The 15,386-nt window shown below is 47.9% G+C and overlaps 1 protein-coding gene, 1 non-coding gene and 1 pseudogene across 6 annotated transcripts in view; 1 reads left to right on the top strand and 2 right to left on the bottom strand.

The window, feature by feature from the left end:
- PAFAH2 (platelet activating factor acetylhydrolase 2) overlaps positions 1–5,837 on the bottom strand; it is a 41,321-nt gene extending 35,484 nt beyond the window's left edge. For all 5 annotated transcript variants that reach the window (XM_028837763.2, XM_015131751.3, XM_028837774.2 and 2 more), the window contains exon 1: positions 5,799–5,837. The gene's annotated coding sequence lies outside the window, so the exon portion shown is untranslated. The remainder of the gene's footprint in view (positions 1–5,798) is intronic.
- On the bottom strand, positions 44–1,597 carry LOC100426440 (eukaryotic translation initiation factor 2 subunit 3 pseudogene; annotated as a pseudogene).
- A 9,110-nt stretch (positions 5,838–14,947) lies between the features above and the next one.
- LOC114675083 (small Cajal body-specific RNA 18) lies at positions 14,948–15,030 on the top strand. Its single transcript, XR_003726183.1, has one exon.
- Positions 15,031–15,386: the final 356 nt, after the last annotated feature.

Genomic DNA, 15,386 nt, shown 5'->3' with positions numbered 1-15,386 from the left:
TTTCACAACCAAAAAAAAAAAAAAGAGAGAATAACCTTACAGTTACCTACTAAGGAAACGAACTGTGAAATCAATTCCCCAATATTGCTTTGAAAATAAAACCCTTGGTTGTTAAGAGAAATTCCAACTTCCAACTCCATCCAAATGTATTATTTAACCGGTATTCTTCAGTCATCATCTACTGTTGGCTTGATTGTCACTCCTCTTATCTGACCCCAACCAATTAAACGCCAGTGTTTTTCAACTCTTCGGCTAAGGGCAATTTTTTCTCCTACCTCTGTGCACACTGGATTGGTCAAAACAATTTTACCCAAATCGGCCTTGACAGCACTAACTCTCCCTCCTGTCAACAGGGATCCTATGTTCACCATGAGCACTTCATTCTTAGACAGCTTTTGAACCTTTGCTGCTTTCTTGTCTCCTTCAGTGCATACACCTAGAAGCCGTCTAAGCAGGAAATAGGAAATTTCCAATTCTGTGAATATCTCAGGTAAAGCTCTGACTGTACCAAGTACTTGCCCCACCATTCTGTCAGCCCGGCACAAAGTGGGGTCAATTTTTGTTCCAACTCCAGTAAGACTGCCTGGAGCAGCATATTACAGATCATTATGCTCTGCAAAAAGTGATACAATTTTGGAAAAGATTGGTTTACACATGAGTTTTCCTTCACTATCTTTGGAAACAATACCAGGTCTTACTTCTATCTCCTGGTCCACCGTTAATACTCCTTTTAGGATACTACCACCAGCTACACCTCCATTAAGGTCATCAACTTCACAGCCAGGTTTGTCGACATCAAAAGATTTAATAACAATAAGCCCGGGCTCTGAAGTAAAGTCTCTTGGGGATACTGGAATTTTCTTTACTATGTACTCACAAACAACTTCAATATTGTATTTCAGCTGAGCCAAAATTGGAATAATGGGAGCTAACTCTGCTACTGTACCTTAGACAAATGCAAGGATCTGCTCGTATTGTTCTTTAGCCTGACTTTCTTTTACCAAATCAATTTTATTTTGTAGAATCAAAATATGCTTCAGTTTCATGATCTCTATAGCAGCCAGGTGTTCAGACGTCTGAGGCTGAGGACAAGAGTCATTACCAGCTATCAACAGAAAAGCTGCATCCATCACTGCTGCACCATTCAGCATAGTAGCCATCAAAAAATCGTGGCCAGGACAGTCAACAAAGGAAACATGTCTGACTGATTTGAAGTTCCCTTTTGTCCCTGCAATATCTGTAGGAAACTCATCAGGTGTACTGCTCCCACAAGATATATAACACCCTGGCCGAGGGCAACTTGGGTCACCAAGTTTATAAATCTTAGTATTAGCATATTACAATCCAAGCTTGATTGTAATATTTCTTTCTAGTTCATTTTTTAACCTGACGGTGTGAACTCCAGAAATAGCTTTGACGACTGTGGATTTCCCATGAGCTACATGACCAATTGTACCTATATTAATTGTGGCTTGTCTGCTGATAACTTCGTGTGAAAGTGGCGTCAACTTGGTAACATCCAACGTGGTGAGATCCTGACGCGAAAGATGCGGCTGCCCCAGAGTCACTCCAGCTTCTCCGCCCGCCATGTTGCCAGACTTTTTTTTTTTTTTTGAGACAGGGTCTTGCTCCGGCTCCCAGGCTGGAGTGCGTGGCTCACTGTGGCCTCACCCTCCCAGCTCAAGTGATCCTCCCACCTCAGCCTCCTGGGTGGCTGGGACTATAGGCACTTGCCACCACGACCGGCTAATTTTTGTATTTATTTGTAGAGATGGAGTTTCATCATGTTGCCCAGGCTGGTCTCAACTTCTTGGGCTCAAGAGAATCCTTACGCCTTAGCCTCCCAAAATGACTGGGATTACAGGAGTGAGCCACCGTGCCAGCCCTGCCTAGCTTTCTTATCTTATGCAAGTTATCTGATCATTCTAAGCTTGATTCCCCATCTGTACAATGGGAACACTATCTATCCTCACAGGGTTGCTATGGAAATAAAATGAAATAATGCATTCAAAGCACCTGGTGTGGTACCTGACTCTTAGGAAGCATCCAAGAAACGTGTTAAGTGAAAAGTAGAAACACTAGGATTTGGCCAGAGTGAATCTGGAGAGTCAAGAGCCAATAAGTCAGCTTTTAAGATTGGAGAACCAGGACAATAGTCCTTAAGCTTCTTATGGGAAGAGATTTTTGTCTCATCCTGCATAGAGAACAGCACTTGGGACAGGAATCAGGATAAGGGGACTTGGAAATGGCCAAAACAGAAGAGAGCAGAACTCTCTGTGCTCCTGGAAAGTTTCTGGGAGGATCATCAACTAAATTGTTTAGAAATAAAAACTACAGAAGCTAATTGGCCAGAGTGAAGCTAACATGCAAATGAATCTTTGTTTCCTAGGCTCACATTGACTGATGTCCAAATAGGATAGAGATATGGAAAAATCCAATCTGACTTGCAAATTTTGCCAAAGAGACTTTCACACAAAGCATCCAGTCATTTTTAATAAAAGTCACGGAATTTTCCAAGGAAATCAGTCTATGTGTCTCTACCTTCTTTTGCTCACTGTCTAAATGGTTCATGGTGGTGCCTGTCCAGAAGCCTCTCCATCCAGTGAGGCCCAGTGAAATCTCTAGTCCTCTGTGAAGCTTTCCCATGTCCTTCCAACCTTTCCTCCTCTCATCGCTGATCACTGTCCACATCTGTTATCTGGTAACCAATCTTAGGCTACCTTAGGGCAGCTCTTGGATTAACACCTATTCTAGCAGTTTTCAATCAGTGACTTGCCTGCAACAGTGGTCCCTGGAGAATCTAGATCTTAGGTTCCTGAACCTATTGTCACAATCACCTGGGAAGCTTTAAAAAATGTGTATTCTGGGGCCCCTATTTCTGAGGATCAATTCGTTCGTAAAAGCTTCCCAGGTGTTTCTAATCAGCCAAGTTTGAGAACCTCTGGTCTGGACTTTGATTAGAAATGTCTCTGGATGAATTTTTCTTTCATTCAGACATGTATGCATGCAGCAGGCGCTAACTGAGTGTATACTGTGTTCTGGTCCACCATTTTCACGACTACGATTTCACTTGGTATAATCCCCAAGGCCACCCAGAAGCATGTTCCTATCACTAGACTTAATGTAGTGCCCTGCATACCGCTGGTCTCAATAATTAATTTATCCAATGAATACTATTTAATTTTTGGCACACTTATGCCTCACCTCTTCAGATCTACTCCAGGAGTAAAGACTGGATTTTATATGCTTTTCTAGGCCAAACTGTTTATCTGCATGCTTTCCCCACATAGTTGGGACTCAACAAATGTTCCTTCATTTGGCTTTGATTTAAACCCATCTCAAGTCTTCTTTAATCTTTGTTTTTGATCTAAAAATAAGGCTATATGGTATAATGGGGGAAATAGGTTTTGATGACTCTGAATTCTACCCCTGTCACTTATTAGCTATGTGATCTTGAACAAGTTCCTCAAACTCTAAGCTTCTGACAATTTATTCTCACAACAGAAATAATAACTACGGCCAGACACGGTGGCTCATGCCTATAATCCCAGCACTTTGGGAGATCAAGTGGGAAGGACTGCTTGAGCCCAGGAGTTCAAGACCAGCCTGGGCAACATGGCAAAATCCTGTCTCTACAAAAAATTTAAAAAAGAAAAAAATTAGCTGGATGTGGTGGCATGCAACTGTAGTCCCAGTTACTCAGGAGGCTGAGGTAGGAGGATTGTTGGGGCTTGGGAGCTGGAGGCCACAGTAAGCCAAGATTGTGCCACTGCACTTCAGCCCAGGTGACAGAGCGAGGCCCTGTCTCAAAAAGAAATAGTAACTAAGGGTTGGGTGCAGTGGCTCACACCTGTAATCCCAGCACTTTGGGAGGCCAAGGCAGGCGGATCACCAGGTCAGGAGATCGAGACCATCCTGGCTAACGTGGTGGAACCCTGTCTCTACTAAAAAAAATACAAAAAATTACCCGGGCGTGGTGGTGGGTGCCTGTAGTCCCAGCTACTTGGGAGGCTGAAGCAGGAGAATGGCATGAACCCGGGAGGTGGAGCTTGCAGTGAGCCGAGATCACGCCACTGCACTCTAGCCTGGGCGACAGAGCGAGACTCCGTCTCAAAAAAAAAAAAAAAAAAAGAGAAATAGTAACTGCTCATGAGATTGTTGATGAGGATTAAATAATACATGTAAAGCACTCAATGGATAGAAGGTACTATAACCATAGGAGGCAACTATAATTATTTTAACTGCATGGCCTCTCAAGTTCCTTATATGTAAAATGGATACTTCGTAAGTGAAAATATTGCCTAGGGCCTGGTGCATTTTGAGTGCTTATAAAATGTTAGGAATTAATTAACAATGCTATGTCTCTCTTTCCTAGTCAAGGTCTCTCATTTTTCCTGGATTAAGCCTTTTGGCAAAACAGATTCTTTCCCAGCAGCCTTTTCAGGCCTCAGACACCCCTACCAAAGCCAGTGTCTACTGAACAGGCCCAGAAGAGCCCAGAGGGAATGGATGGGGCTTAGGTTGCAGCTGTCCTCTCCTGCTGGGGCCCTGTTTCTGGTGAACAGAGGACTGCTGCTCTGCCAGCTGTGTGACCCTTTCATCAGTGGATATTTCAAGATACAGTCCAAGATAAGCACTTCTCTGGTGCTTCCTTTCAGATAAAGCTCTCTGAAGACTAAAAGCTCATTGGCCTGACCTTTGGTCTCTGGAGGAAGTGAGGAAATATCATCTAGCTGGTAGATAATGAAGACACCAAGCACTCGAGGGATGGGTTTGAGCAACAAGGTGGCAGAGCTAGAGAAGAGCCCTGATAAGAGTGTTTCAGAGCATTAATAATTGTGATAAAAATAATCTGTCTCTAGTGAGGGTCTTACAGTTTACAAGGCATCTTCACACATACTAGCTTGTTGGCTCCTCAACACTCCTCACCTGAGACTGACGGAGAAACAGTCATCTCCGTTTTAGAGAGGAAGAAACTGAGTCCCGAGGGCAGGAGGCAGAGCTGGCCTAGAACCGGGTGTGCTTACTTCGAGTCCAGGGTAATCGCGGATCGGAAAGAAGGAATGAGGGCCCTTCTTCCGCCGCCGTGAAAAACAGAAAATTGAGAGTAAAAGTAAAGTACACAAAGGGTGGAGGAGCATAAAGAAGCCCGGGGAGGCCGAGCGCGGTGGCTCACGCCTGTAATCCCAGCACTCTGGGAGGTCGAGGCTGGCGGATCACGAGGTCAGGAGAACGAGACCATCCTGGCTAACACGGTGAAACCCCGTTTCTATTAAAACTACAAAAAACTAGCCGGGCGTAGTGGCGGGCGCCTGTAGCCCCAGCTACTCGGGAGGCTGAGGCAGGAGAATGGCGTGAACCCGGGAGGCGGAGCTTGCAGTGAGCCGAGATCGCGCCACTGCACTCCAGCCTGGGCTACACAGCGAGACTCTGTCTCAAAAAAAAAAAAAAAAAAAAAAAAAAAAAAGCCCACGGTTCAGGGAGGTGAGGCTGCAGGGTCAGGGTAGGGCCGAGGAATTAGGGTAGAGCTGTGGGGTCCAAGGTGGGGCTGCGGGGGCTGGGTCCTGGGACAGGAGCTCAGTGGGGATTCCAGGGGCGCTGGCCGTTAAAAGTGCGAGGCGACCGTAGCAGGGTCAAGAGGGTGGGTGGCTACAGGTGTCTGAATAGGAAACGTAAAGGACGAAGATTAATATGCAATTCCTACGATTGAGAGACGCCGAGGCCCCAAACCGGGCCAGAATACGAAAGTCTGCAGGGAGCTCAATTAACATATGGGTGTTTTCTTCAATCAAACTTACCCAGTCAAGCTGATTCCTCAGAAGCAGCCCCAGACGTTTAACTCGACGGAAATGAGAAACGGCCCAGGAACCCGTGGCCCTTTGGTCGTTGTAGTTTCCAGGGCTCAACATGGACACTTGGAAGCACTTCCGTTCCTCAACCTAGAACTACAACTCCCGATGTGCAGTGGACGAGATTGCGCATTACAACCCTAAGACTACAACTCCCAGAGTTCTACGCGACCTCCCCGCTCCGCGTGGTCGTGCGAAACCGCCCAAGGCCCGGGATGCGGTGTGATTCCTCCCCCTGGTGGCCTGAAGAGGAGCCGCCGCGATTTCTGCTCTGGAGCGGAGGGTTTTACTTGTAGTCCCGTGCGTAACCCTCCGCCTCACCCTCCTCAAATAGTCCTCAGGCGTGCCCAGACATGGCCCCAGCTTCGCTTTATTCTCAAGGAGGTGGGAGGAGGTCGGCGTTTGTTTTGTGTCTTCTGCACACTTTGTTTCCTGGAAGAATAACAGACTGATCGTTCAAATTAAGGGGACATTCCCTACCAGCCTGCACCTGTTGACACCTGTGATTTTCTATTGTCCTCAAAAGACTCCCTGCCCGAGAAAAGGGAGGAACCCGAGTGATCTGTTGGGCCGCAACCACCCCACATTACTGTCTTTTGCTGGTTCTTAGCGACACTGATGGACAAGATACCGCCCCTAGCCTCAACAGAATCACAGTCTAGCAGAGAATGCAGCCCAGTGAATAATGACAGCACAGAGCCGTGATCTCATGGGGAGACACAGCAAGCGTGGGAGCCTTGAAAAGGGGCCTCTGGCCAGGCTTGGGGGAAAGGGGCGGTGTCTGCAAGGCTTCTTAGAGGGAGGAATGTTAACATTGAGACCCGATATAAGGAAAGAACGTAGCCAGGAGTACAGAGACTGTGAAGAACGTTTCAGAGTATGGCATTAAGTTCAGTGCTGGCTGCAGCTGAGTGTGAGGGATGGAAGGAGATTATTTTTGGGGCAGTGGGGGTTGGGGCAGTGGGGGTCAGGCAGAGCCCATCCTCAGGAGTCCTGTGAACTTCTATAAGAAATTTGGATCGTTCAGGCAGCTCAAAAACGTTCAACGGCCCTCTACTACCTATGAAATGAAGTCCCAACTGCTTAGCCTGGCATTCAAGGTCTTCCCCAACTTGCATGCCCCCACGTGGCACCCCCCACCCTCCAGCCCCCCTCTTCTAGGAGCTTTGTTCATGCCTCCAAAGTTTCCGCCGACATTTGTGTGTGCCTCTCACATGTGAGTTGACTCACACTGCCTTGGGTATGTCCTGGATTAGAGGTCTTAACTCTTGACATATTATGAGCTCTTTGAGGTCAGGTACTGAGTCCTGCAGTCGCCCCCGCCACTCACTGTTGCAGCCCACATCCCCCCAAATCACCACGGTCCAGAGTCCCTGCTTTAGGCCCTCCTGTCTTGCCAACACACTGTTGTCACCCCCATCCTTCCAGCAGCCAAGATAAAGTCATCAGGAGAGAGTGTTGGCAGCCTGCACTGCGGTAATTAAGCCCCGGATCTCATTAAATCTGTGGCTGATGGCAGAGGCCACAGAACCTGAAAAGCTTAATGCAGATCAGAGAGCGGCTCCCTTTGGCCCCTTAATCCGTGCTGTGCAGCTGGCCAGAACACTCAGGACAAGCCAAAAGTCCTGGTCATGAGAGGGACAGCTGGAGGTCATTTCTTTCAGTCTCCTACTCCCAGACCAGGCCATGCTGGAGCCATTTGCTGTCCAGCTGAGTTAAAAATTTCCCAGGGATGGGCATGTCACCACCTCCTTTATCTCCTTTGTCACAGTTAGGAAGATCCTCCTTGGACACAATCTGACTCTTCCCTGTTGCAAAATAAAACGGTTGAGTTTAACTACACTTCCTTCCAATCCGGTCTTTTCTAGGATAAACAACCCAAATGCCTTTACCTTTTAAGCAAATGTTTGATTTTCCAGCATTTTCATCATAGATCTCATCCTCCAATAGCCCAAAGTTCTCTTCAAATCTGCTGTCAGCTACCATCCCAACTCTGGCCTTTACTTTGCTGGTAAATTGCTTCAAGTTGGTATTTGGGTGACCAACTTTGGATTTCCTATTTTTTTTTTGGCGGGGGAGCAGGGACAGAGTCTCGCTCTGTGGTCCAGTGGTGGGATCACGGCTCACCGCAGCCTCTGCCTCCGGGGTTCAAGCAGTTCTCCTATCTCAGCCTCCCTAGTAGCTGGGATTACAGGCACATGACCACTAATTTTTGTATTTTGAGTAGAGATGGGTTTTCACCATGTTGGTCAGGCTGATCTTGAACTCCTGATCTCAAGTGATCTGCCTACCTTGGCCTTCCAAAGTGCTGGGATTATAGATGTGAGCCACCATGCGCCGCCAGTGGACAAAACTTCTAAAATAAAAGTAGAATAGGTATACAGTAGAGTATGTAATGTGCACTAATCTTACATATACAGTTTAATTTCTTAAAAACATTTGCTATAACTACCATTTACTTCAAAATGTAGAACATTTCCAATATCCTAAAAGGTTGGCTTCTCGGTTTGTTTGTTTTTTTTTTTTTGAGACGGAGTCTCGCTCTGTCACCCAGGCTGGAGTGCAGTGGCCGGATCTCAGCTCACTGCAAGCTCCGCCTCCCGGGTTCACGCCATTCTCCTGCCTCAGCCTCCCGAGTAGCTGGGACTACAGGCGCCTGCCACCTCGCCCGGCTAAGTTTTTGTATTTTTAGTAGAGACGGGGTTTCACTGTGTTAGCCAGGATGGTCTCGATCTCCTGACCTCGTGATCCGCCCGTCTCGGCCTCCCAAAGTGCTGGGATTACAGGCTTGAGCCACTGCGCCGGGCCGGCTTCTCGGTTTGTAGTCAATCACCCCCACCCATCCTCCAGAAGGAACAACTACTTTCCTTCTCTTATCATCAACTAGTTTTGAGAAGCAACATTTTTTAACTTTGACAATAACATTTTATGCTCACTGATAGGTGATACTTGTGTCGATGCCATTCCAAAGACCCCTGGAAACACACCTGTAATTAAACAAGTTGTATTAATTACTCATTGCAGCAAGGGAGAATGCAGGCAGTGGGGAAATATGGGTACGGGGGTGCATCTCAGTAGGAGGATGGAAGAAAGAACTTACAGAATTTGGGCTTTTGTTAGATAATCTGGGGAGAGTTTAAGGAAGCGGGGCTTGGCTTTGGATTGGATGCTGTTAAGAGCAAGGGTAATTCTATGACTGGGGGTCTGGATAAAATGTATCTAGAAGGAGGGGAGGCTAGACCAAGGCTGAAGCTGTCATAGGTAAGAAGCAGCAGTCTCTCATTTTAGCAGAGACAGGGGGATGGTTGGTCTTTTTTGTGGTTTGGACATATCCATTTTTTGTTTGTGTTCAGACATGATGACTGTTTGTGTTTTGATCCATCACAGTCACAGAGTGGCCTTGTCTGCTGTTGATGGTCTGTGAAGTTGTTTATGTTCAACAGGACAAGGCCAAGGCCTGGCTGTGAGTGTTAGGCTGGCCCCTGGACTTTGCGGGCTGCTTTCCTCTTTCTTACATCCCAACATATGGTGACGTCTCTTCTGGGCTGCATGCTTGGCATGTAGAAACGATTTGTCTTGGTCGGGTACGGTGGCTCACGCCTGTAACCCCAGCACTTTGGGAGGCCGAGGAGGGCAGATCACGAGGTCAGGAGATTGAGACCATCCTGGACAACATGGTGAAACCCCATCTCTACTAAAAATACAAAAATTAGCTCGGTGTGGTGGCGCGCACCTGTAATCTCAGCTACTCAGGAGGCCAAGGCAGGAGAATCGCTTGAACCCAGGAGGCAGAGATTGCAGTGAGCCGAAATCTCGCCAGTGCACTCCAGCCTGGCGACAGAATGGGACTCCAACTCAGAAAAAAAGAAAAAGAAAAAGAAATGATTTGCCTTTGTGTCCTTGGGGACTTCCTAGTTAGTGGGAAAATGGACAAGAAAGCAAATAGACACCGTTATCAAGCACTAAGGGTCTGGTCTCTGGAGACAGGCTACTGAATTTAAATCCCAGCTCTACCACTTACTAACTGTGAGAACTTGGGCAATGACTATTCTCCAAGCCTCAGTTTCCTCATCTGTAAATTGGAATGACAATAGTATTTATATTATGGAATTGTTGCAAGGGTTAATGAGCTAAACATGGATCACTGGTTACTTAAGCAGCTTGAACTTGGGAGGGGCCGAGATGGATCCAGGTTTTGGGGCTTGAAACTTATACAGTTCTGGGGGGCTCTCTTTAAGAAAAAGAATTGTAGGCCGGGTGCGGTGGCTCATGCCTGTAATCCCAGCACTTTGGGAGGCCGAGGTGGGTGGATCACCTGAGGTTAGGAGTTTGAAACCAAACTGACCAACATGATGAAACCTCATCTCTACTCAAAATACAAAAATTAGCTGCGTATGCCTGCAGTTCCAGCTACTAGGGAGGTGGAGGCTGTACTGACCTGAGATCGCGCCCCTGCACTCCAGCTTGGGTGACAGAGTGAGATCTGTCTAAAAAAAAAAAAAGAAAAGAAAAAAGACAGACAGACAATTTAAAAACATATTTTTCAAAATTTGCAAAACATATGACCTGGGAACACATTGCTAGGTCTTCTTCCAGGGCCTGAGAAGAGGTTCTGGAGCTAAAACTTTAGTTTCTCAATAACTCTGACTGTGGGAAGAGACAAAGAGGCAAAATTATACGATAGCTTTATTCTTTTCAAATCACTGTCTTCAAATAAGCGTTCCCAAAATGTCCTTGCCCTTAGCTGGAAACTGCTCCAGTACTCTTAGCTCTTTCTTGCATTATAGCCTACACGTCAGTGGGCCATGCACTAGTGATGGAGAAACTGACTTAGGTCTGGTTCTGCATGTAGCTACACCTTGTCTTTATCAGCATTGGGACCAGGTGGAGTTCAAATGAATCCTTTTTAACATCTTGTTAACAAGAATTGCTTAACAAAGGTCAACAACAGGAACTGTCCTTCTTTCCTTTGCTACTGTAATCATTTTTCCATTCAAAAAATATATATTGAGTCCGGGTGCGGTGGCTCACGCCTGTAATCCCAGTACTTTGGGGGGCCGAGGCAGGCAGATGGGTTGAGGTCAGGATTTCAAGGCCAGCCTGGCCAACATGGCGAAACCCCGTCTCTACTAAAAATACAAAAATTAGCCAGGCACGGTGGTGGGCACCTGTAATCCCAGCTACTAGGGAGGTTAAGGCAGGAGAATTGCTTGAACCTGGGAGGTGGAGGTTGCAGTGAGCCGAGGTAGCATCACTGCATTCCAGCCTGGGCAACAGAGTGAGACCCTTTATCAAAAAAAAAAAAAAAAAAAGTATTGAGCACTTAGTGTGTCCCAGGCATTTTGCGTGGCGCTGCATATAAAGCAGTGAATAAGAGGGATCAATTCCCCGCTCACATGGTGCTTTCATTCTAGTGAAGAGAGACAGATTTCAACAAACACACACAGGTGGAGCGCAGTGGCTCATGCCTGGAATCCCAGCACTTTGAGAAGCTGAGGCAGGTGGATCACTTGAGGCCTGGAGTTTGAGACTGGCCTGGGCAACATAGTGAGACCCTGTCTTATAAAAAATTAAAAAATAAAATAGCTGGGTGTGGTAGTGCGTGCCTGTAGTCCTAACTACTACAAGGCTGAAGTGGAAGGACAATTTGAGCCTAGGAGTTTGAAGCTATAGTGAGCTATGATTGCGACACTGCATTGCAGCCTGGGTGACAGAGTGAGACCTTGTCTCTAAAACAAAAACAAAAAACCCCAACCACACACATAACCAAGATAATTACATACTATGTTAAATGCTCCACAGGAAATAGGATGCTGCTTTGATGGAGAATGAAGGGAGTGAGCTACTCTCAATAGGGTGGGAGGGAAGGATTCTCTGAGGAGCTGGCGTCTGAGCTGAGCCCAAGCATACCTACCATTTATTGATTATCTCCTATGCGTCAGCCGTGTCATTAGGTAACTTTCAAATACTTTACATGTAATCTTCCTATGAAGTATGTCATATCCTTTGCATTTTTCAGACGAGAAAACAGAGGTTCAAAGAGGTAACAGCAGACAGTGTTGACACCTGCCTCATAGCCCCTCATCCCTTCTCTGAGTTCCCTTGCCAGTGTGGTAGTTTTTAGCATGCTCAGGGCTCTGCCATACAAAAGCCTGCTTCTCTTGGCTTCCTTGCCTGAGAGCTTTCTTAGGTATTTATGAACCAGGAGGAATAGGCAGTGTTATGTACCCCAAGGGCAACTTTCAACCATCAAGAGAGTTGGTGCCTAAATGCCCAACCTCCTCATCTTCACATAGAAGAGTTTTTCTTTCTTTCCCTCCCTCCCTCCCTCCCTTCCTTTCTTCCTTTCCCTCCCTCCCTTCCTTTCTTCCTTTCTCTCTTTTTTTCCCTCCCCTCCCCTTCCCCTCCTCTCCCCTCCCCTTCCCCTCCTCTCCCCTCCCCTTCCCCTCCTCTCCCCTCCCCTTCCTCTCCTCTCCTCTCCCCTTCCCCTCCTCTCCTCTCCCCTTCCCCTCCTCTCCTCTCCCCTTCCCCTCCTCTCTCCTCCCCTTCCCCTCCCCTCCCTTTCCTTCCCTTCCCCTCACTTCCCTTTCCTTCCCTTTAAATTAAGAAACAGGGTCTGGCTCTGTCGCCCAGGCTGGAGTGCAGTGGCACAAACAGAGCTCACTGCAGCCTCAAACTCCTGGGCTCATGCGATGTCCCCATCAAATAGGATGATTTCACACTGTCTCTCAGAGGGTCTCCAGCAGAACTGCGCCCGGGTGCTCCTGGCAGCAACCCACACATTTACGCACCCTTTATTACCTTTTCTCTTCCCGGTCTTACTTTCTCCATGCCCCACTTCTGCTTCCTGAAATTACCTCCGCAATTTAGTTCCAGCACCTCCTGAGTCTCAGGATCTGCTGATGGGAGAATTCAAGCTAAGACTAAGTGACTTGCCTGAGGCCACCCAACCTAGTGGCAGAACTGAAATTTGCAGCTAGGTCTGCCTGGATCACATTCCACAATCCTCACTGCGTACCCCATGACAGCAAGCCTGAGATGGAGCCTAAGCCTTTTATTTTTTATTTTTTTTATATATATATATATATAGTTTTTTCTTTCCCTTTTTTTTTTTTTTTTTTTTAGACGGAGTCTCGCTCTGTCGCCCAGGCTGGAATGCAGTGGTGCAATCTCGGCTTACTGCAAGCTCCGCCTCCCGGGTTCACGCCATTCTCCTGCCTCAGCCTCCCAAGTAGCTGGGACTATAGGCGCCCGCCACCACGCCTGGCTATTTTTTTGTATTTTTAGTGGAGACGGGGTTTCACCGTGTTCGTCAGGATGGTCTCGATCTCCTGACCTTGTGATCCACCTGCCTCGGCCTCCCACAGTGCTGGGATTACATTCTTTCCAACTTTTAAGTTTGAGGGGTACATGTGGAGCTAAGCTTTTTAGTCTGGCTCAAGCCCTTCATGTCCTGACCCTAGCTATCTTTTTTTTTTTTTTTTTTTTTTTTGAGACGGAGTCTCACGCTGTTGCCCAGGCTGGAGTGCAGTGGCGCGATCTCGGCTCACTGCAAGCTCTGCCTCCCGGGTTCCCGCCATTCTCCTGCCTCAGCCTCCTGAGTAGCTGGGACTACAGGGGCCCGCCACCGCGCCCGGCTAATTTTTTGTATTTTTAGTAGAGACGGGGTTTCACTGCGGTCTCGATCTCCTGACCTTGTGATCCGCCCGCCTCGGCCTCCCAAAGTGCTGGGATTACAGGCTTGAGCCACCGCGCCCGGCCTATCTTTTTTGACTTATCTCCCACCTCCTCATTCTTGGTCACCCCTTGCTCCAGGGACAGCAAACTGCTTGGGAACATAACGTTCTCCAACCCTGCCATGGCCTGTCACCCCTGCATACCTTTGCAAGTGCTGTCTTCTCTGCCAAAATATGGGTTGACTCTGTGTGGTCCAGACAATAACCACCCTGGCCCCACTCCACCCAAAGAATGCCAAACGCCAGTGTCCAGCCCTGGGAAGGAACGTGTTTGTGCCAAGCGCTCGGCACACCTGAGCTCATTCAGCTGGCACAATGATTCTGAGAGGTCAGTAGCTCCACCCCCAGTTTGCAGGTTTGGAAACCAAGGTACACAGAGGCCAGGTGACTTACCCAAGGTCTTACAGTTAATGGCTGGCAAAACCAGGATTGAACTCGGATTTCCCTGTTCTGCTACCATACCTTGATGCCTGGCTGGAGGGAAGGGACGGAAACTGGGTTCTCTGAGGCTGCTGTCACATTCCCTGTCTGCCAAGCCTAAGTGTAAAGATGGGGGGCATCTGCCAAGGCAGCTGCCAGAGCCCTGGCTGGGAGGAAAAGGGACTACGGAGCCCAGAAGGAAGCCAGGTTGAGGGGGCTTCCTGCAAGGAAAGGAGCTGGTCATCCTGCTCACCCCCACATGGGAGGGGGAAGCATTACCCTTTCTGCTTTCTGGTTCCTTCCAGGCCTTTGGGAGTTTACTTGGCCTCAACAGCATCCTGCTTCCGAGAATCTCTCATCAAAAATGATTCTTGGAAACTGGGCCAGTTCGGGGATGCCTAGAGGCCAAGGCAGGCCTGAATTCCTGCTCTTACTGTTCTCTTCCTGGCCCCCAGCCTTGTTATCATCAAGCCTATCAAATGCCTAGTAAAGGCTTGCCAGCCTGCAGAACATAAGCTGATTTGGTGAGTGCCAAGTTCTCAGTAGCTTTGGAGAAATTGGATGGGGTTAGAATGGGAGTGGGGGTGGAAACCTTGCTAGTAATATAGTGCTAATCTCTGCTTAAAATTTCTAGGGAGACTGCTTAGCCTGACATAGCACTGGTTTTGGGTACAGGGGCAGGGCAGAAAGGCTGGCAACAGATGGGGTGCAGCATGTGTAGTAGGGTAGGGCATTCTTAGGTCCCCAGGGGATTGTTTTCCTTCCATGATCAGATCCCATTGTAGGTGGCAATGCCTGCTGGGAGCCTGAGAAAATTATACAAACATGGCAGGTAAAGTGGGGTCAGGGACCCGGGATGAGGGCAGGAGGGGCGAGGGGCAGCTGGCGAGGCTGGAGGGGAGAGAGGTATAGAGAGGCCTTTGCTGCAATAACTGTGAGCCCTGACCAGTGATGAAGTCACCATTGTGCAGTCTGAGTTCTGGGAACCAGGTGATGGAGTGTGTTCTAAGAACTGACTGAGGGCCGGGTGCAGTGGCTCATGCCTGTAATCCCAGCACTTTGGGAGGCTGAGGTGGGTAGATCACCTGAGGTCAGGAGTTGGAGACCAGCCTGGCCAACGTGCTGAAACCCCATCTCTACTAAAAATACAAAAAAATTAGGCGGGCATGTTGGCACCTACCTGTAATCCCAGCTACTCGGGAGGCTGAGGCAGGAGAATCGCTTAAACACAGGAGGTGGAGGTTGCAGTGAGCCGAGATCGTGCCATTGCACTCCAGCCTGGAGTGAGACTCCATCTCAAAAAAAAAAAAAAAAAGAATGAACTGAGGCCAGGCAAAATAAGATAAGATAAAATAAAATCCCTCTGGGATTGCTTGCAGCC

The sequence above is a fragment of the Macaca mulatta genome, chromosome 1, assembly GCF_049350105.2.
Source record: "Macaca mulatta isolate MMU2019108-1 chromosome 1, T2T-MMU8v2.0, whole genome shotgun sequence".
Taxonomy (NCBI): Eukaryota; Metazoa; Chordata; class Mammalia; order Primates; family Cercopithecidae; genus Macaca; species Macaca mulatta.
This window is presented reverse-complemented; position numbering and strand designations above follow the sequence as displayed.